Genomic DNA, 21,995 nt, shown 5'->3' with positions numbered 1-21,995 from the left:
GGTGAGTGGGAAAAATATTTTCTTGCTTGCTATTCTTTTTCTATGAAAATCATGCATATAAATAGGTGTTCCTAAGCCAAGTGGCAAGCCTGCAATTGCACTGCACACCACAAACTTGACTGGCACCTGTCCATCAAGGCAAACCTTCATGAAAATCTGCAGATGACTGCCTGAGGGTGCCCTATATCAGTGAAATTCATTTTTCTAGCGAGGGTATATCTACTGAGGAGGGGAAGGACAAAAATGAAGGAGGAATAAGGCTATAGAAACAAGAGGTTCCAGCTCTCAAAACTATATGACACCACCGGGAATCAAATTCTACCTTGCCTGATATCTGAATCCACTCCTGACTCTGCCCCTGGCTGAATTCTTGAGCTGAACCCTAAGCAAGGGGAGAGGTGGATACAGAAGAAAAGTTCAACATTTTATTTTCTTTCCTGCTCATCTAATCCAGGTCTCAGAAAATCATACTGAGAGTAGTGAATTTTAAACAAACCCTCAACCAGTAGAGTCCAACAAGGACATGAAGGTCAATCAAGGATTTACCAGTAAGGGCACTTTGAATTTTAAGCTCCCTACCTACCTCTCCTTGGGCTTCCCAGGTGACTCAGTGGTAAAGAATCTGCCTGCAATGCAGGAGATGCAGGTTCTATCCCTGAGTAGAGAAGTTACCCAAGAGAAGGAAATGGCACCCACTCCTGTATTCTTGCCTGGGAAAGCTCACGGACAGAGGAGTCCGGTGAGCTATAGTCCATGGGGTTGCAAAGAGTCAGACACAACTTAACGGCTAAACAACAACTATCTCTCCTGCCACATCTCCTACCCAGGTCGTGCCCCTTTTGTCTATCCACACACTGGTCTTTCTTTCACCTTTCAGGACAGTCCAAACTTTTTTTGCCCTGGGGCTTTGGCACGTGCAGTTCTCCCCTAGAAAGTTCTTCCAAACCCTCTTCAAGTGGCTGAGTATGTAGTCTTTAGGTCTCCACTTTAGGTTCTTTCTTCAGAGAGGCTTTTTCTGTGCTTTTGCCCTTTTATTCTCTACACCAGTGCTGTGTTTATTTCCATCATAGCTTATCTCTGTCTTTAATTATCCTCTTTAACGTTTTGTTTATTGGTATCATTTCATTTCTCCCAACACAGCAGAGATCATGATTATTTCATCTCCTGCTTTAGTCCTGGCATCTCGCAAGGTACTTGGCGCTGGGGACTCACCAAGACATTTGCTGAATGAAATGGATGAGTGAATGACCAAACAGACTGCCCATTCTCTATATTACCTTTAGCAAGTTATTCCCCCTCTCTGGAGTTCATGTCCTTATTTGTTTAAAAAAAGTGAGATTCATTTAGCTATAACACTCTTCCACCTCTAAAACTACACATTTTCTTATTTGTCATTTTCCAGATGGACATGTTGAGGCATGAAAGCATGCTGTGCCCAGGGATGAGAGCTCAGGTCTCCTAGACAATTTCCAACTGACACTCTTTAGCAAAAGCCCAGCCTCCTCCTCCGCAGAGATGCCTCCCCTCCAAAACCAACTCCCTGGTATTTAGTTCCCTTTGTTCCAAAATTTGAGTCCCTTTTCAACGTTTCTCAAAACATGAAATAGTTTTGATGTTTCATCCATGAAATAGGATGAAATAGCTCCTGCTAAGAAACAGTCCAGATTCCTTGATTTCTAAAAGAAATTCTGAGAATAATAGCAGTTCTTACCGACTAGGGGTGTTCTCTTTGTATGCCCCCCCCCCTCCCCTGCAAATTAAGATCCAGGAGCGTGTGTGGGAGGGGAGAGGCTGAGATTCAAACTCATTCTGGGGAAAATAGTAAGTGAGGAAGGAGAGAGTAAAAGACACAGATACAATGCAGAACTGCTGAGAGCATTTGGAAAAAACATACTTATGAAGCTACTGTACTAGATTTTTTTTTTTTTTGCTTGGGTGTAATGCACCCACAAGGCTCCATGTGAGAGAGCCTCAGTGGCCCTGATCCACCCCCAGCCTCATTTCTTAACAGCCCACTGAATGCTGGAGACCACAATCACATGGCTAGGTCTTCATACCTCTGTAGACATTCCTTACCAACGCCCCTCCGCACCTGAAAAACTCCTACACTTCCTTCAAGACCCCAGTTAGATGTTGCCTCCAGTAGGAAGTCTTCCATCTCTTCCAGAAAAAATGAGTTCCTCCTCTGAACTTCTACTGTGCTTTCTTTCTTAGCACTTCTCTTGATATTCTGTAATTTCATGTCTGTCTCTGCATCAGACTGTAAATTTCTACAGGGTGGTGCTGGGTCTAATTTATTTTTAAAGTCTCAGGGCCTAGCCCTGGTCTTGATAGAGTAGATGCTCAGTAACTGTTGAATATATTTGGGTTTTCTCACCTGTGAAGTGAAGGCAATAAAATCTGCCTTACCGGTTGTAAGATTATCCAAGTCCTTACATTCACTATAAAGGGTAGTATACAGATTGATGTAGTACATCATCTTATTCAAATTGCATAACTTAAATATAATAGAGACTGGAGAGGATATTATTATTCTCTTTATCCAGATGAGCTTCCAAGGGTTCAGAGTCTTGCTTTAAGTAGCACAGTCAATAAGTATCAAACTAGGAGAAGAAAACCAATTTACTTGACTTCTGGGTTCCCCCCTCCCCCCAGATTGGATCATAAATACCTTTCAAAAATTAGCTGTAAGTTTGGCCATGCTGATTGATTGACAAGAGAAAACATGGATATACGTCCTTCTGAAGACGCCGCGAACGCATCTCCTATACCCCCGGCCCCCAGCGGCCCAGTGCTGCGTCACTGTTCACCATGCATAGTCAGTTCTCGGACCTGCGGATTCCACGTCCACGGACCAACCAGCCATGGATTGAAAGTACCGCAAAAAAGAATTGGGAAAGCTCCAAAAAGCCAAATTTGAATTTTCTGTGTGCCGACAACTGTTTACATAGCACTTACATTGTATTTATAACTCTTTCACAGAGTTTACTTGCATCAGGTGTTATAAGTAACCTATAGATGCTTTAAAGTACATGGGAGGATGCACATAGGTTATATGCAGATATTGTGCCATTTTTACATAAGGACTTGAGCATCCATGGATTCTGGTATCTGAGGAGGGTCTTGGAACCAATCCTCCACAGATGCTGAGGGATAGCTGTATTTACTGCTTTCTTTATCACTTTCCTGCATCGCTGCCTCCATCTTGCTCTCTTTCTCTTTTCTCACCCTCCTCCATTCTTCACATAGCAGCCAGAATGTTCTTTTGAAAATGGAAATGGGGTCCTGACATAGTCCCCTTGAGCTTTGAGAGGGTCCTCAGCGTGTGTTCAGTAATTTTTAAATATTTATTTATTTGATTGTGCCGGGTCTTAGTTGTGGCCTGTGTGATCTTTAGTTGCAGCATGTGAACTCTTAGCTGCAGCATATGGGATCTAGTTCCCCGAACAGAGATCAAACCTGGGCCCCCTGCACTGAGAGAGTGGAATCTTAGCCACTGGACCACCAGGGAGGTCCCTGTCAGTAATGTTTATATTGCCTTGCATGACCTGTCAGGGGCCGCCTTTTGACTGAACCCTGGTAATCTGAACAGTTTCATTCATCCTCTCCCTTTTTCTATCCACTGTTGCACCTTCAGCATACTGAGGCTCCCTGCTAGGCTGTCCCTTCTACCTAGAACTCTTCTCTCCTACTTTTGTCTGGCTGGCTTCTTTGCATCTTTCAGTGACCTCCCTAAGTAGGTCATCCACTGTGCTCTGTCACCTCACTCAGCTGGCTCCCCTCACAGCACTTTACTCAAGTTGTAATTGCAGCAGAAATTCTTTCATCTGATACAATAAGGGGCTGCTATTAGATTATTTGGAAAAGATGGTTAAAATGGAGAATTACAAAAAATGATTCATCACGAGGATTTTCTTCTAACTTAAAACACTGAAGTGCACACGCATTTGCCAAACTTTTGATGTAGTGGGAACTTGAAGACATAACATAAATGTAAGCACAGAATTTTTTTGTGTCCCCCCCCAATCTTTTATAGTTTCCTTGCCTACACCTAGCATTGTAATGTTTCTAGTGATTCATCTCTGAGCCTTTCAAAAGCATGTAACTGACTTTCCAGAGAAGTAAAACAACTTTCTTTTTGCACTCATATTTTACATAACTTCTAGTTACATGGCAAAAATTTAAGTAAAACACAAAAGTATAAATAGGTTTGGAAACAAATGGAATGGATTCCTAGTCTATCTTCAACAAAGCTAAAGTGAACAGAAATATAGGGACTGATGAGAGAAGAGGCTACTGTCCAGAAGGTGTGGGGTTTACAGAGATCATGGAGAATACAGGTCAATCCAGAGACATGGTTGAATAGAAGTTGGTCACGAGAGACTTCACTGCATCTGATGGACTGTTGGCTTGTTGATTATCTGTCCCTCTTTTAGGGTGTACGTTTGTGAGGGCAGGGCCTCTTGCCCTTTTTCTCAGCTTGTATACACAGCATATAGCATAGTCCTTGGCATTAAGTGGTACAGTCCGTGCCTAGTAAGTGAATAACCAAGTAGGTGGACTATTTCCCTTCTTAAGTGAAGAATTTTGTTTCCTAAGCTGTGAGAGGATAGGCGTGTACTGTACAAGTGTGGTCAGTTTCAGCTCCACATTCTGTTACCACTAACTACATCCAGTAAGCATTTCTATGTTTCAGATTCTGTTTTTCTCCATACTTTCTACACACACGTTAGAGCATCATGCTAGTGACCTTTGTACCCACACACCTACTCACCACTACAGCCACGCCAGTACCTACTCTCCCACCTGGTTTTTGTTGGTTTAGGATAACCCACTCCCCTTGCTGCTCCCCTCAAAGCATTAAGGAGGTCGCAAGACCAGTTTGGGCCATGGTGCCACAGCTGCTGGCTTTGTTTCTTTGACGTGATAGGCAAGCCTGGGGCAGCTTTGAGTGTGGGTAGGATGGACCTCTTTCACCCTAAAGATTTGAGTGGGAAGCTTGGACTGCCTTATTTGAGAAATTAGGCAAAGCTTCTCCCCTCACCCCTTCATTGCCTTGTTGTTTGTTGTTTAGTTGCTAAGTTGTGTCTGACCCCTGACGACCCCATGGGCTGTGGCCCACTGGACTTCTCTGTCAGTGGGATTCTCCAGGCAAGAATACTGGAGTGGGTTGCCATTTCTTTTTCTAGGGGATCTTCCTGATCCAGGGATTGAACCTATGTCTCCTGTGTCTCCTGCATTGGCAGGCAGATTCTTTACCACTGATCCACCTGGGAAGCCCCTTCATTGCCTTAGGTTAGTCTTTTCTTGTCTCCAGAGGGCTGGCATCCACAGAGCCAAGGTTAGGAGAGAGCCTCAGGAAAGAAGCTTTCAGGGATCCTTCAGCGCACAGAAGCCCACCGTGTGGTTTGGTGTGGCAGCCACAGAGTAAGAAGCACTGGGTTTGTTTTCTTTCCTTTAGTTTGTTCCTTTGCATCTCTCCCTCTCCTGTCTAAGGAAAGACAGGAACTGATTGAGGATTTGTGGATTTTGGTTACCAGCATAATAACTGTCAACAAACGATGATGGTGATGATGGTGTTGATCTCTGTTATTACTAATAGCTGCTGCATATATTGAGCCCTTTAATGCTAGGAACTAACTACACATTTTAAAATAATAAACAGTTTAAAATCTGTGTGGCAGTCCTATAAAGTATGCACTATCATTATTATTTTATAAATGGACTGAGGCACAGGTAGGTAGAAATCAGAGAACTGATAAAGGCAGAGCTAGCATTCAAACCTACCTATGTCTGATCCTCCCAGGTGAGTGCTTACTATTAAGCTAAAATACCTTGCAGTATATCTAACCATAATATTCACTGAATAATTAACATCATATAATTAATGTCATAATAAAACGTCATATAAATAACATCATAAGCACATTATATGTGATTAAATACAATATTGTTGTATCATGTATCACATCGTATAATTATATTGGATTGTTGTATCATATGTGATACAACATACAATCACGGGGCCTACCTTTAAGAGGGATGTTCTTTTTTTAAAATTTTATTTTAATTGGAGGATAATTGCTTTATGATGTTGTGTTGTTTTCTGCAGTACAACAGCTTGAATCAGCTCTAAGTATACATGGAGCCCCTCCCTTTTGAGCCTCCCTCCCACCCCGCCCCATCCCACCCCTCTAGGTCCTCGCAGACCACCGAGCTGAGCTCCCCGTGCTATACGGCTGCTTCCCGCCTCTGTTTTATACACGATAGTGGTGTTGTTTTATATGTGTGTCAGCAGTACTCTCTCAATTCACCTGCCACCTCTCTTTCCCTTGCTGTGTCCATAAGGCTGTTCTTACATTTGCATCTTAAGAGGAACGTTCTAATGTGAAGAGGAAGACAGACCCATGACCCATGAATAAAAACTGGACATGAGAAAATGAAATAAATTCCAAAGTAGAAGTATAGCTTGTTCTGTATATTCAGAGGAAAGGGTGAATGCTTCTCGAGCGGGAGCCTGGGGCAGACACAGGATTCTACCTAGCCTTCTTGCCTGTGGAGCCCAGGCGCTGCTTTGAAATCTTCTGCAGCCTGGTTACCACCACCAAACAGCTGGAGCTGCCGTGTGAGATGAAAAGCCTTTATATCCTTGATCTCAGGGGAGCAGAAGGCAAGCGTTAAGGTCTCCTCATTTTTATCACTTCTCTGTGATGTTGGTCATCACAAACGTTTCCTGTCTCCCTTCTCACTTTAATTCCAAGGCCATTTAAAGTGTTTTCGGTCTTCTTGCCTCTCTTCCTGTCAGCTGGTCTCCAGACTGTGAGGCCCCAAGTCAGTACGTGGTATGTAAGTGGCATCCAAGGATGCTTGTGGGAGCAGTGTGTGTGTGTCCAAATGGACCTCCAGGGGGCTTTACCCAAAGTCAGGAGGGAGGGCGAGGCAGATGAAGGGAGAGAAGGAAATGCATCTTTGACCTTATCAGAGCCTGGGTCTGCAGAGCCAAGGCGCAGAGGTCACGGGAAGTCATTCAGGGCACACTGACCTGTGAGCTCCCACATTGGGGTCTAGTGTGCAGACCCGCCCCTGCCTGCCTCTCTGCAGAAACTTGACAAATGTCTTCCTCTCTCTGGCCTGCGTGGTGCTCCTTGGTAAAACAGAAGATTTGACTCTAGTTCCCTGCAATTCCAATGTCCTCTGTTGATTCTCATAGCATGGTGATGAACAGGAGACAGAGCAAACTTGGCTATGAACAAGACAGGACTTTACTCGAGAAGCTGACTGTGATAATGGCTCTTGTGCCTTTACTGCTGGATCTGAAAGTACCTCAAAGAGTGTACCCTCCACTGTAGAACCTTACTGCATAAAGAAGTGAGAAAACTAGGCCCAGTCATTTAGTCCATTGTATGGATAAGAACACCAAAACACAAACCAAAAAGGCAAAACTGTGATTCAGGAGTAGACAAAGGGGCTGGCCGTGCAAGGGTCTGGGGAGAGGGAAAATGCACACAGGATGAAGACAAGTGCCAAGGAATATGCAGGTGCATTTAGTTAATTCTGGAAGTTGTCTGAATATCCAGCAGTGGCTGAATAGTCACATGTTGTCCAGATGAGCTAGATAATGTTCAGTGCATCAGTAATCATACTACAGTAAAAGCTATCATTTATTATTTGCTAGACACTTGCATTGCTAAACATTTGCCGTAGTTAATTTCTTTATTCCCCACAACGATCCCATGAAAAAGATACTAGTATCTCCTATTACAGATGATGATACCAAGATTTAAGGTCACACAGACACGGCAGATCTGGAAGTCAAAATCAGATCATTCTTAACCTCGACTCCGATGTTTGTAGCCATTCTGCCTTCAGAATAGCAAACATAGACAAACTGACTTTTTCTTTATACTGACATCCCCGAGATAAAGGGAATTTCATCTCAGCCCTTTCCCACTCATTTCAGTTCTTCAAGATTCCACTCAAACACCACTGTTTCTGTGTGAACCCCAGTCAGAATCCACCCATCCCTCTCTGAGCTCCCGGAGCTCTCAGCTTGTGCTTTCATTAGAGCTCGTAGCACTTTCTGCGTTGTGTTGGAGTTAACTGTGGAGTGGATCCTCCCTCCACTCTACACCCAAAGCAAGTTGTTTAGACTTTCATATGGCACTTAGCGTCTGGCGTTAATGCCAGCCAAGCCTGGATTTGTCTCCTGTCTCACACAAGGAGCACAGGGGCTCTGTCTTGGGAATGGTTCTCTGTGCTTGGCACTTAATAGGGCTTTGGGAACAGATGCTTTCTAAGTGCGGCTGGTCCATGCAGCTGGTTCCTTCATTCTGTCTAATCTATGAGCTGTGACTCCCCCTCCACTGACACCCACACATTCTGGTGTACTTTTCCATGCACCCTCAGGCAGGGTCACTGAACAATGTCGGGCAGAGATCAGGGACTCCTGTGTGGAGTATCTCTCAGATCACTAAGAAGGTGGGTAATTGCTCTTTCCTCATGCGACTTTTCTCCCTCTGATTTTCTCTCTTCCAATGGAGGCCTGTCCACTCTTGTATCATCAGAATTCACATTAGGGAAAGGACTGCGTGTCCTGTTCTCTCACTCTGGAATTGGTGACTTCCTTCTTCCTGAGGAAGAAAAGCTCTGATCCCTATGAGAAAATCTTTAGAAATCATTTTTCAAAGGCAAGTGCCCTCCAGGGCCACCGGGGACACTTAAGGTTCATACCCTTATGTTCAGTCCTGGCTGGATATCTAGGTTGCTAAGAGCACAAGGTTTGCCATGGACAGACTGGACTCAGTTCCCCACTCTGTCTCTTGGGCAAGTTAATTATTAACTCTGAAACCTTTGCTTCCTCATCTGTGTTACAGAAATAATGATGATACCCACCCAATGGGGCTGCTCTGAGAGTTGAATGCCTTGAAAATGTATTGCTAGCACAGTTCCTGTCTACCACTATGTCTGTTGCTACAGTTGCTGTTGTCACGTTGTTATTGTTGTTGCTTTGTAAATGGCAGCATCTGGTAGCTGAGAGAGATAAGAGCAAGAAGCAGTTGAAAATGTGACCTCTGCAGTTAGTAGGAGATGCAAAATCACATGTAGCTTCTAGTTGGGAGCCTAAGAATAGCTTTAGTTAAGTTTCTGCTTAAAATAACCTGCATGTTCTGGGCTTTCAGACTCGAAGATGCTTTAAGGAGCACTTATATCAGTTGTGCCATTTTACAGAAAACAAAAGCTCAGAGAGGGGAAATGATGTTTCTAGGGTCGTGCATGCATGCTCAGGCGTGTCCAACTCTTTGCGACCCCATGAACTGTAGCCCACCAGGCTTTTCTGTCCATGGGAGTCTCCAGCCAAGAATAGTGGAGTGGGCCGCTCTTTCCTCCTCCAGTTTCTAGGGGCAATCAGTCAAAAATCAGTCATGCTAGGGCTCAAATTCAGATCTTCTGGTGCCAGTCCAGTGTATTTTCCCACTGAGTATCTCTTGAACTTGTGCCCTTTTCTTAGTGTATCCCTTCAGCTTTACCACCAGCTCCTATGGTAACCCGGATACCATCTGAAGATGCTGCCTTGGCCAGTATTGAGAAGATGATGGTAACACATCTTACTACACAGACATTCCTGAGATGAGTCTATTTCTTTATGCTGGGTTTGTCCCTTAGTGTCACGCCTACATGGGCTAATTCTGCTGAAACTAATGTGCCAATGCCTATATTTGTCTTGCGGGTTAAGGGTCTAGCCCTTTCATTCAAATGCTGTGGCTGAACTCAAATGCTGATGAGAACTGTGTTGGCATTCTGGGCATGAGCTTCAACAGTACAAAACATGAGGAAAATGGACTACATTTGTCATTCTCTACTTTAGAGAGCACAGTCAAGGCCTAGCATAGATAGCAGAGATGAGATGAAATAAAGCCTTGAGTGGAAACTACCCAAGGTGTAACCCTGAGGAAGAGACCCCAGGCCTGACCCATCAGGTAGCCCTTACTCATGGGACTCTCTGGATGATCACTCTGCCCTAAACACATGCCTAAATATATGTACCTTGCACTTCACCACCTTCAGACTTCTCTTCATGTTGCTCCTTCTGCTTTCTTCTATTATTTAAAACGATATAGAATTTATTGTAAACAATACAGGGAACTCAACCTGGTGCTCTGTGACAACCTAGAGGGGTGGGATGGGGTGGGAGATGGGAGGGAAGTTCAAGAGGGTGGGGGCTTATGTATACCGATGGCTGACTCATGTTGATATATGGCAGAAAGCAGCACACTTGTAAAGCAATTATCCTCCAGTTAAAAATAAATAAATTAAAAAAAAAGTATATAGGGATTTCCCTGGTAGTCCAGTGGTTAAGACTTCACCTTCCAATGCAAGGGATGCAGGTTCAATCCCTGGTCGGGGAGCTAAAATCCCACATATCTTGTGGCCAAAACACAAAACAGAGACAATATTGCAACAAATTGAATAAAGACTTTAAAAACAGTCCACATCAAAAAAGCCTTTACAAACAGAAAAATAGATAGAACATTGTATCATTTAAATCATATTTACATTCACCATTTTGCTAAATTGTCATGACAATCCAGTGAGGCCAGTACTTAGCACTGCTATTTCACAGGTAAGAAATTGGGATAGCAGAGGCATGGAAGGACTTGCCCACGGCCCCAGAGCTCATCCCTGAAGTCAGATCTTCTTCATTCTCCAGTTTCCAGAGTCAGTGGTTTTCCAGTGCCACAATCAGTAGAGCCACCAGATTGACAATGGGAGCTTGTCCACCAGATTGCCTGTGTTTGAATCCTGACACACACCCCTTTCTTTGTGGCCTGTTACTTAAGCAGTGTATGCCTCAGTTTCTTCATGTGCAGAACGGGAATAATAATCACAGTCTCAATATCAAAAGACTGAGGAGAATAAAGGGTTATTGTGTGCAGAGCACTCAGAACCGTGGCTGGCACAAAAGACCTGCTCAGTAAATGTTGCTATAGAAACTAAGTTGTGTCCTGTCTGAATTCTCTCCCTGACAAGGCTCATCTGAAATGCCGTGAAGTGTGAGTCTGACTTTTTGTAAATAGATGCAATTTCTGCCTCTTTTAGACCCTGTAATCATTTGTACTTTGCTCATAGCACACAGTATGTTCTGCTGTGCACCAGAGATAACTGTAAACTTGTTTTTTTCTCCCACTTGCCCCTCGCTTGTGAGTGCTGTGGTTCAGAGAGAGAGAGAGAGATCTGATAGAAGCATATCCCCTGTGATGCCTAGTGTCATGCTTCATGCCAGAGAGGAAGAAAGTTGGCAAATTCTGGTTACACCAATTTCAGTTGAACCCAGAATTCCAGTTCCCTTGAAGATCTAGAATGTTAGGGTGGAAAGTCTCCTTAGAGATGAGTGTTAGTTGTTCAGTCATGTCTAACTCTTTGCAACACCATGGGCTGTAGCCCCCAGGCTCCTCTGTCCATAGGATTCTCCAGGCAGGAATACTGGAGTGGGTTGCCATGCCCTCCTCCGGGGGATCTTTCTGACTCAGGGATCAAACCCGAGTCTCCCACATTGCAGGCCGATTGTTTACTGTCTGAGACACCAGGGAAGCCCAATCCTGCACTAACAGCAGATCCCTGGGCTGCGGGGAGGAGGAAGATACTTGTCCAAAGTCATATAAGATCACAGTGGCAGAAGGAGATATAGAAACCGGATCTTGTTACTACCCTCAGCCCCGGGCTCAACCCAAAGCACTATGCTATCTCTCTCCATGGGATGAAGGAGAAAAGATCCATGGACCTGGGTTAAAGAGAGGAGGCTGGACAATGACAGCACATAGCTAAGCTTCAGCACCAGAGCTGCTCAATGGAGAGGGATGTATTTGGGATACATATTACAAAACCAACCAGGGGTGAAGGGCGTGAATCACCCGCACAGCCAATAAGGCAGTTTCTATGAACTGACTTGGTATTTCGCTGCTCCATGAATGGATCAGGAGCCCTGCAAAAGAGAAGCTTCAGGGCATGAACCTTTAAATGGTTCTCTTCTTTTGGAACATGTAATCTAAACTAGAGACCCCCAGCCTTGGTCTCCAGGGCACCTTCTTCGTGTTGGGATTTGTACCTTAGAAGATGCTACAGTACAAAGATGCACAGTCTCTGCATATTGAGTCCATTTCTTATGGCTCTCCAGGTGATTATCTAAAGGTAAAGTCCTTATCAGCCTGTACCCCAGAGCCTGTTTTCCACAGATGGCTGTCATGTTTTCTTTTTCTCCTTGTTGAGGTTTCAGATAATGTTTAAAATGTAAAGTGAATCAGAGATAATTCTGCACTGGTCAGCAGGACTTGGGCAGAGAAATGTTTTGATTCCTGGTACTGTCAAATCTCTTCTCCCATTGTGAGATAAGGTAAACAAATCTTAAGGTGATAAGCTCCCCTATCATCTCTGGTGTAAATGCTTTGGGGGAGGACCAGTAGAAAGCTGGTTCCTGATAACTGCAGGTGGGGGTTAGGGGAGCTCTATCAGCAGGCATAGCCCTGAGGTAGCAGACCACTGAGGCTTACACCCTAGTTGTTCAGATGACAAAACCCAAGGCTGCCCATAACTGCAAAGTGAGCCTCTGATAATGGGGGTGGGAGTGCACATGGGTTGTCCAAGTCATGATTGCTGAGAGATGATTGTTCACTACACCTGGGGAGAAATGCCCAGGTGGCTATTTGGGACCTGGGATTTTGGGGGAGGTCATCTTCTTTTGATCTCTATGTCCAGGGCACAAGTTCCTTCAAAAACTTGTTAATTTCAAGGATAAAAAGGGTTTTTATAACAGTTCAGTGTGAAGTTGAGACAGGGAGAAGTGAAAAAGAAGTTTTGCAAAGGAAATTCATCCAGAAGTCATTTCCCATGACTCGCTGACTTGATGATACCATCAGATTTCCTTTGATTATTAGAACCAATTGCTGTTGTTGTGCTGTTACTGTTGTTTCAATCCATACATTGGTTTAACAAATATATTGTGAAAATAGTATTTGATTACCCTTCAAAGAGCTCACCTACCATCCTCCCAACACCATAAATCATGTGTGAAACAAACTGGCACTAACTTAGTACCATCTTTGCCTTAAAGAGCCACTCTCTCAGTCCCTCTGTCTGATAGTAACTTCTAAACTACTGCACAGTTGAGCCATTAGGTATGGCGAATGCATACTTATTGGGTGGCGTTTCTAAATTTAAGTTTCCCCTAGGCACGAGAGTGCTAACTTGACACATTACTTGCGAACAGTGACATTTTCTATCATATCAACATCTGCCATGTTGATGGAAATAACAGAAGTAAAAAATGAAAGTGAATTGTCCTACAAACTTTGAAGCTTAGGTTCATAAGATTGTTCTTTATTGTTGTTTGTTAGACTTAATCAGCAGCTTCACTTTTTGAAGAAAACTTCATTCCCTTTCTCAATGAATGCTTCATCAGCTCATAACATCCTCCTGTCACTGACTACCTCCTAGTAACATAAAATAGGTGCCCACTGATGCCACAGAGCTATAAGTTCTTTAAAGTCAAAGACAATCTTCCATGAATAAGAAACAGCTCTGCAGGTCTGTCCCTCTTTGTGCAAAGTCCTTGAGGCAGTACTCTGCCGTGCAGGGTCAGCAAATGCATGCATGACACATATACTCCCCTATTCTGTACCCGAGGCAGACATCACTAATTGATTGTGGCATCTTTTCCTGCTGAGCCCAGCCCAGGTCTCAGAGTCCTCATCACCAGCCTTCCTGGAAGCCATTATCAATTTATCAGGATTGACAGGCTTGATAAAACCTATTTTCCAGCCTAACTGTAATGGTTAAAAGCAAGAACTCTGGAATTGGACTGACCTGAATTCAAATCCCAACACTGCCACTTGCTTGCAGGTTGTGTGGCCTAGAGTACAGTTGTCCAAGTGCCCTAAATCTCAGTTTTCTCCACTTTAAAATGACCAGTTCCTCTCATCCTTCGGAAACCTAAATTTAGGCATGTCCTTCTCTGAGAAACCTTTGTTTGCATAAGACTGAGTGTAGCTGCCTCACTTAGACCTCAGAAAACACCCTGAACTTGCACTTCAAGATTTATTTTTATTAATTTTTGACTGTTCTAGGTCTTCACTGCTGCGTGGTCTTTCTCTAGTTTCAGAGCAGGGGCTACTGTCTAGTTGCAGTGTGCAGACTTCTCGTTGCGGAGCGCCGGCTCTAGGCCCATGGGCTTCAGAAGTTGCAGCACATGGGCTCAGCAGTTGCGGTTCCTGGGCCCTAGAGCACTGGTCGGTAGTTGTGGCACACGGGCTTAGCTGCTCCACAGTACATGGGATCTTCCCGGACCAGTGGTCAAACCTGTGTTTTCTGCATTAGCAGGCAGATTCTTTACCACTCGACCACCAGGGGAGCCCTGAACATGCGCCTGCCGTGTTTGCTGCCCTGGTGTCCTCCAGCCCAACCTGTCCTATACTGCCCTTTCGTGAACTGTGCTAGATCCTCTTCCGGGTTACTGGAGCTCTGACATTCTTTTTCGAGTTCCCATAACCAACACAGTAGCCCAGGAGGTCTGTTCTGGGATAATCACTTATGACAGTGGTTCTCAAACTTGAGCTTATAGTATATCAGAATTCCCTGGAGAGCTTGTTAAAATGCAGACTGCACAGCCCACCCCTAGAATTTCTGATTCAGTAGGTTAAGGGTGGGGCTTGAGAATTTGCATTTCTAACTTGTTCCTGAGTAATGCTCCTGCTGCTGGCTCTGGACCATTCTTTAAGAACCACTGCTTCATGGAATAAAGGAGATTTAAAAAAAAGATGAAATACTGTTGTCTAGGGAAGAAAACTTAAGTTCTATTTATCAGCTCCCAGATTGGTGGTGATCTCCATTTGAACCCTGCAAGCTGTATTCGCAACTAATTCTCATTTTAAAGTCAAGGAAATTTACACATAAGTATCAGATGTAGGACCTTGCTGAAGGATGAAAAAGCATGGCTTCTAAATTTTGCTGATGAAGCTCACCATCTTCCCTCTTTCTTAGTTGACAGCTAGTGAAATGACATGATACTTTAATATCTCGCAGTTAATGTCACACTTTTGCAGGAAACTTTATATTTTCCAGAGTACTCTCATCCATATCATCACATTTGGTTTTATAATAACTGTTTACAAGAGGAGAGATAGCGAATTAACATCTCTTTGAGTGATAAGGCAGAGTAAGCCAGGATCCAGAATCCTCGATTCTTTGCCAGGTCTGTTTCCATGACATCGCATAATCTTTGGTGCAAGTGAAGTTCCGTCTTTGAACTCCCTTCATGTACCAAATCTTAATTTATTTCAGTTTGTTACAGATGCTTTGAGCTAGAAGATATCACAAGGAGATCTACTGATCAGAAGGTTCTAAAGCATTTGGAGATATGAATGCCATTGAGACCTCAGGAAAGCTTTGGACTCTTTTCTAAAACATTACCGATATATAAATATATGATGCAGTTTACATATAGTCTCAGGTTGTACAAGGATCTTTTAAAGTCGAGGGCCACCATATTTCATGACTGTCAGAGGCACTGTTCCTAGAGAATTAAATGTGGTACTGTAATGTCCATCCACAAACCGTGGAAGATGAACAGAGGCCATATAGTCACTGTTTTGGTCAGTTGGCTGGTGGTTTTATGTGATTTTTAACAGATGAGTAAGCTGAGTGGTTGTTTTTCAGGTATCACAGTCAAATAAAGGCAGAACTAGAATGAAAACTAGGATTTCAGAAGGTGATGAGGTACTGTGGAAGAGGACAGGCTTCAGAGTCAGGGAAGATTTCAATTTCAGCTTATGTTGGGTTGGCCAAAAAGGTCACTTGGGTTTTTCTGTAAGCTCCCTGAGTGAACTTTTTGGCCAATCCATTATTATTTAGAAGCTGTAAGACTTTACTTACTTTCTTCAAGGTTTCACATCCGCATTTTACAAATAGGAATCAGAAAATCAAACAATGTCTAAAAACTGTATTCTGATAGGGTGTGTGCATACTGTCACTTCAGTCGTATCTGATTTTTTTGGACCCCATGCACTGTAGCCCACCAGGCTTCTTTGTTTTTGGGATTCTCCAGGCAAGAATACCGGAGTGGGTTGCCGTGCCCTCCTCCAGGGGATCTTCCTGATCTGGGGATTGAACCGCTGTCTCCTGCATTGCAGGTGGATTCTTTACCACTGAGCCACCAGGGAATCAGCCCCATTCTGATAGGGTGCCTTTAGCATAAGGGTTAAATGAAACAAAATGTGTCAAATGCTAACATATGTTGTGGCACTCAGTAAGCATGAATTCCCGTCCCCAAGGCTGTTTTCTCAGTTTAAGTTCAAGTGTAACAATTGCATAAACTTTCTTTCAGGACAGGTAGATACTACCTCAGGTTGACCAGAGGCTGTATATCCTCAGGTCATCTGGGTCATATAAACCTGTGTATGATGTCATTACTTATGACTGTGCTCAGGTGACCTGACATTCTTCTGCATCCTTGTACCATTGACCCGTGTAGAATCTCAAGGATGTTTGTCCCCCGTCTAACCATGGATGCAAAATGAGAAAAGAAAAAGTCTCAACAAAGGGGAAAAAAGCCCAGACTACTGTAGCGTCTATCTCTTCTAACATTTGTCAGTGCTTATTTCAGCATGTGCAAGATTCATTCTTCCCACTGCAAAGCAACTGCATTATACTTCCTAATCTACAGAGGGTAATGGTTTTCATGCTAATTTTTAATTCTGTATTTGCATCTAATTCACATTTAAAGTTCAGCAGAATTTATAGGTCACTTCACTGCATACTTTTTCTTGTGTTTTACACATTGGAAAACAGGATCCTTGTTTTAGCTTATTATTAAACCCTAGAATGTCAGAAAACACAGAACCTACAGAGCCTTTATCTAACTCCCTTATATGACAGGCAAGGGGTGGAGGCTGTGGGGCAGGGGAATGTTGTCCTCAAGTCACACAGTGATGGTGTCAGCTGCAGAATCTACACTTGAGTTTATGTTTCCTGAATCCAGATTCTTCATTCCACCATGGCTTTCCTGACCTGCCTCAGATGTTAAGATGCTTGAAAGGCCAAGTAATTGTATAACATTTTCCTACTCCTAATTTCCTCCTACTCTTGCTTCTTTTTTCCTAAAAGAAATCTGATGGGTACTGGGATAAAAACACACATTCCTTTTTCCATTTTAAATAAGTGGGTGGTCCTAGTTTTTCCTTTTGCTTTTATAAGGCTCCCATTATGCCCACTCTGCCTCCGACCTTCCATTATGTATGGGCAGCAGTTTGTTTTACTCTCCAGTACCATGGGCTCTGTTACTGCCTGATCACCTCTCCTGTCTCTCAATAAACACAGAGCCCATCTTCTTGGACATCTTGAAGTTCCTCTGTAGAGAAGCTTATTCTCCAGGGAAAATGCCCTAATCAGCCTTTAGAAATGACTAGTATCTTTAGACTCTTCAACTCTAAATGACCGGTGTGATAGAATAAAATAACCAAAGTGTTACAATGATTGGAGTACGAGACTGAGTTTTGGGGTTCCCAATCTATCCCAAGATATCACTCTCATTTTGGCTAATGACCTGAAGGTACCACGGCCCTAACTCCATGGAATCATGGGGGAAAGAAGCTACTTTAATGAGACACTTCCTTTTATTAAACAGTTAAGAGGGAAAACAGTTTAAGCCAAACTGCTTTTCTGACCATAGTCCTTTCAAACTATTAAGACCTGCCCTTGGCCTGAGTGAGGTCATAGCTGTGTGTTATTTAAGTCTGCACAGAGACAGCTGCTTGAACTTTATGAGGTCATTATTCTGAAATGCCTCCATAATTAGCATTGTCAGGAAATGGCATCTTTGAGAACGTAGTAAACAGATCTATCTGTAAGTAACTAAATAATTTCACATATTTTGAAAACCTCTTAATAGGTTCTATGCATGTCCCAACTTTCATAGAAAGAGCCAATTGAAGGATCACTTATACCAGCACACCCACTCTCTCCTAATCCTAGTCATAAGGACCAAGTCACATCTTTTCACATTTCTGTTTGGGCAGCCTTAGGAAAAGACTATGTGGTTAGACATAGAGCCGAAACTGGTATCACTCTTCTAGATGAAAAAGATGTCTAATGACTCACCACTCTTCTCCAGAAAGAATGAGAGGCAGCAACCCACATTCCCAGGGGATCGTTTCCTGAGAACAAAATGGTAGTCATGGTACAGAGCCTCACCTGTATGTTTAGTGGAAAGGACACACACCTTCGGCTCATATGTTGGGCTCTTCACTTTGATATTTAGCTTTTTAAAACAAGAATGGAGCATGGTTTCACCAGCTCTCTAATTTTCTGAGCATTGATTCCTTGGTTCAGAGGAGTAACTCTCTCTCAGCATGAAATATCTATAGCCCTTTTTGCCAACGCCATGAGTCGTCTTTATACCTGAGGGCAGGACATTTCTTCATGTCTCTGTACTTTTCCTCAGAAGTGCACTTTTGCATAAAATAACTACTCTCCCAATTTTACCTAATAGTAATGCTGGAAGACAAGTAGCAACAGCAGCAGCAGTGACCATGACAAACATTTGAGTGCTTACAAAGGACAGAGCACTCAGCTGAGTTCCTAATGTATTGCTTCATTTTGACTTCCCAACAGTAATTTTTGTCATCTCAACGGTATAGATGTAAAAATTGGGGCTCATAGAGGATAACTTTCCTAGGTTAACATAGTCTAAACATCCAGACAGGAATCTAATGACCACTTTACCCCCAACTCTACTTTAAATCATTTCTTTTCTAAATGACATTTGTATTTTTAAAACAAAAATACAAATGTACTTTTCTCCATATGAATTGCAACCTGGGGGTGGGGCAAGAGGAACAGTGGGTTGTCTGTAGGAACTGAAGCCCTAAGCTTTACCCAGTGGTGTCTAGGGATGCCTTACAAAGTTCACTGGATCCAGGGATCTTCCCTCAGAGAAACTGAGAAATGTCCCATGCCTAATTCTATCAGGAGGCAGGTCCAGGAATACAAAAGTTTCTTTTTTTCTTCCCCTCCTTTCCCTTCCCTAATTTCCTTTCCTTTCCTTTCCTTCTTCTTCCCTCCCTTCATTGATTGCTTGTTTCCTTCCATCCATCCATCCATCTGTCCATCCATCCGTCCTTCCTTCCTTCCTTCCTTCCTTTTGCTTTGGGATCTCTGTAAAGTGTGATAGCAAATGAAGATGTGTTTTTTTTTTAATTTTTATTGTAGTGGTTTTTGCCATACATTGACATGAATAAGCCATGGATTTACATGTGTTCCCCATCCCGATCCCCTCTCCCACCTCCCTCCCCATCCCATCCCTCTGGGTCTTCCTAGTGCACCAGCCCTGAGCACCCGTCTCATGCATCCAACCTGGGCTGGTGATCTGTTTCACCCTTGATAGTATACTTGTTTCAATGCTGTTCTCTCTGAACATCCCACCCTTGCCTTCTCCCACAGAGTCTAAAAGTCTGTTCTGTACATCTGTGTCTCTTTTTCTGTTTTGCATATAGGGTTATCGTTACTATCTTTTTAAATTCCATATATATGCATTAGTATACTGTATTGGTCTTTATCTTTCTGGCTTACTTCACTCTGTATAATGGGCTCCAGTTTCATCCATCTCATTAGAACTGATTCAAATGAATTCTTTTTAATGGCTGAGTAATATTCCATAATGTATATGTACCACAGCTTCCTTATCCATTCTTCTGCTGGCATCTAGGTTGCTTCCATGTCCTGGCTATGATAAACAGTGCTGCAATGAACATTGGGGTGCACGTGTCTCTTTCAGATCTGGTTTCCTCGGTGTGTATGCCCAGGAGTGGGATTGCTGGGTCATATGTCAGTTCTATTTCCAGTTTTTTAAGGAATCTCCACACTGTTCTCCATAGTGGCTATACTAGTTTGCATTCCCACCAACAGTGTAAGAGGGTTCCCTTTTCTCCACACCCTCTCCAGCATTTATTGCTTGTAGACTTTTGGATAGCAGATATTCTGACTGGCGTGTAATGGTACCTCACTGAGGTTTTGATTTGCATTTCTCTGATAATGAGTGATGTTGAGTATCTTTTCATGTGTTTGTTAGCCATCTGTATGTCTTCTTTGGACAAATGTCTGTTTAGATCTTTGGCCCATTTTTTGATTGGGTTATTTATTTTTCTGGAATTGAGCTGCAGGAGTTGTTTATATATTTTTGAGATTAATCCTTTGTATATTTCTTCATTTGCTATTATTTTCTCCCATTCTGAAGGCTGTAAAAATATGGAACGCTTCACGAATTTGCGTGTCATCCTTGCGCAGGGGCCATGCTAATTTTCTCTGTATCATTCCAATTTTAGTATATGTGCTGCTGAAGTGAGCACTGAAGATATGTTTTATCATGTTCTAAAAATGTTCCAAGGAATATTGTTTGTCCTACCATAGGGTCTCCACCGAGGTCAAGCCCAAGAACTGTGTCCTTAGTAGCAAGGAAGAACTCTTCAGGAAGCTTAACAGTCTCCTTGGCTACTGAAGGGCCACCTCTTTTGTTGATTGCTGTCAAATACCTAGCATCAGTGTCTATGTTCTCTTTTTTCAGACTGTTTTATAGTGTCAAGTACAAATTCCACATAAGTCTTTTCAGTCATTCCGTAGTATTTTCTTTTCTGGGTGTGTTCCTTTCTTTCAGGCACTTGACACCATCATCTGTGAATTCTTTAATAAAATCTTTTGTGGCCATGAAAGTCTGTTCAGGGCTAGTAGCAAGCTGATGAATACTTTGAAACTTCTGGAGATATTCCTCCAAAGTTCTTTTCTTTCCCTTGTTAATCATAGTCATCGAATGATGGATTTTAAGACCTGGTTTATTGTGTATTAATTTCCTCATGGCATTAGAACTAATGGATCCACTCAAATGAAAATGAAGTTCCATTTTAGGTAATTCAAAGGGAAAGATTGTCTTCCAGGGCTGTTTGTCTTCTGCCTCCATCATGATTTAGCAGGATGGTCTTTCTCACAACACCGTTATTCTTGGTATAAACAGTATGATGTATTGGTTTGGCCAAAATGTTCATCCTGGTTTTTTCATAAGACGTTATGGGAAAATCTGAGCAAACTTTGTGGCCAATCCAGGATTTCAGATCAGTAAGTTCTCTGGTCTTGAATTTCCTTTAGATTGCTTTACTTCCATTCATTTTGATAAGATTAAGTGTATCAGACCACCTGACCTGCCTCCTGAGAAATCTTCATGCAGGTCAGGAAGCAACAGTTAGAACTGAACATGGAACAACAGACTGGTTCCAAACTGGGAAAGGAGTACGTCAAGACTGTATATTGTCACCCTGCTTATTTAACTTATATGCAGAGTACATCATGAGAAATGCTGGGGTGGATGAAGCACAAGCTGGAATCAAGATTGCTGGGAGAAATATCAATAACCTCAGATACGCAGATGACACCACCCTTATGGCAGTGTCACTTGATGAAAGTGAAAGAAGAGAGTGAAAAAGCTGACTTAAAAGTCAACATTCAGAAAACGAAGATCATGGCATCTGGTCCCATCACTTCATGGCAAATAGATGGGGAAACAATGGAAACAGTGAGAGACTTTATTTTTTTGGGCCCCAAAATCATTGCAGATGGTGACTGCAGTCATGAAATTAAAAGACACTTGCTCCTTGGAAGAAAAGCTATGACCAACCTAGACAGCATATTATAAAGCAGAGACATTACTTTGCCAACAAAGGTCCATCTAGTCAAAGCTATTGTTTTTCCAGTAGTCATGTATGGATGTGAGAGTTGGACTATAAAGAAAGCTGAGCACTGAAGAATTGATGCTTTCGAACTGTGGTGTTGGAGAAGACTCTTCAGAAAGTCCCTTGGACTGCAAGGAGATCCAATCAGTCCATCCTAAAGGAGATCAGTTGTGAATATTCATTGGAAGGACTGATGCTCAAGCTGAAACTCCAAGACTTTGGCCACCTGATGCA

General features: G+C 42.9%; 1 protein-coding gene, 1 non-coding gene and 1 pseudogene across 6 annotated transcripts in view; all 3 read right to left on the bottom strand.

Annotated features, from left to right (window-relative positions):
- Window positions 1-21,995, bottom strand: part of GRIA1 (glutamate ionotropic receptor AMPA type subunit 1) — a 342,928-nt gene that overhangs the window by 168,789 nt on the left and 152,144 nt on the right. The gene's annotated exons all lie outside the window — the stretch shown is intronic.
- Window positions 18,911-20,998, bottom strand: LOC136168537 (adenosine deaminase-like protein; annotated as a pseudogene).
- LOC136156653 (U6 spliceosomal RNA) lies at window positions 20,284-20,390 on the bottom strand. Its single transcript, XR_010661143.1, has one exon. It is a non-coding gene; the product is annotated as a U6 spliceosomal RNA (small nuclear RNA).

Source organism: Muntiacus reevesi, chromosome 1, assembly GCF_963930625.1.
Source record: "Muntiacus reevesi chromosome 1, mMunRee1.1, whole genome shotgun sequence".
In the NCBI taxonomy this organism is placed as follows: Eukaryota; Metazoa; Chordata; class Mammalia; order Artiodactyla; family Cervidae; genus Muntiacus; species Muntiacus reevesi.
The sequence above is the reverse complement of the archived record's forward strand: the minus strand, read 5'-3'. Positions and strand labels throughout refer to the sequence as shown.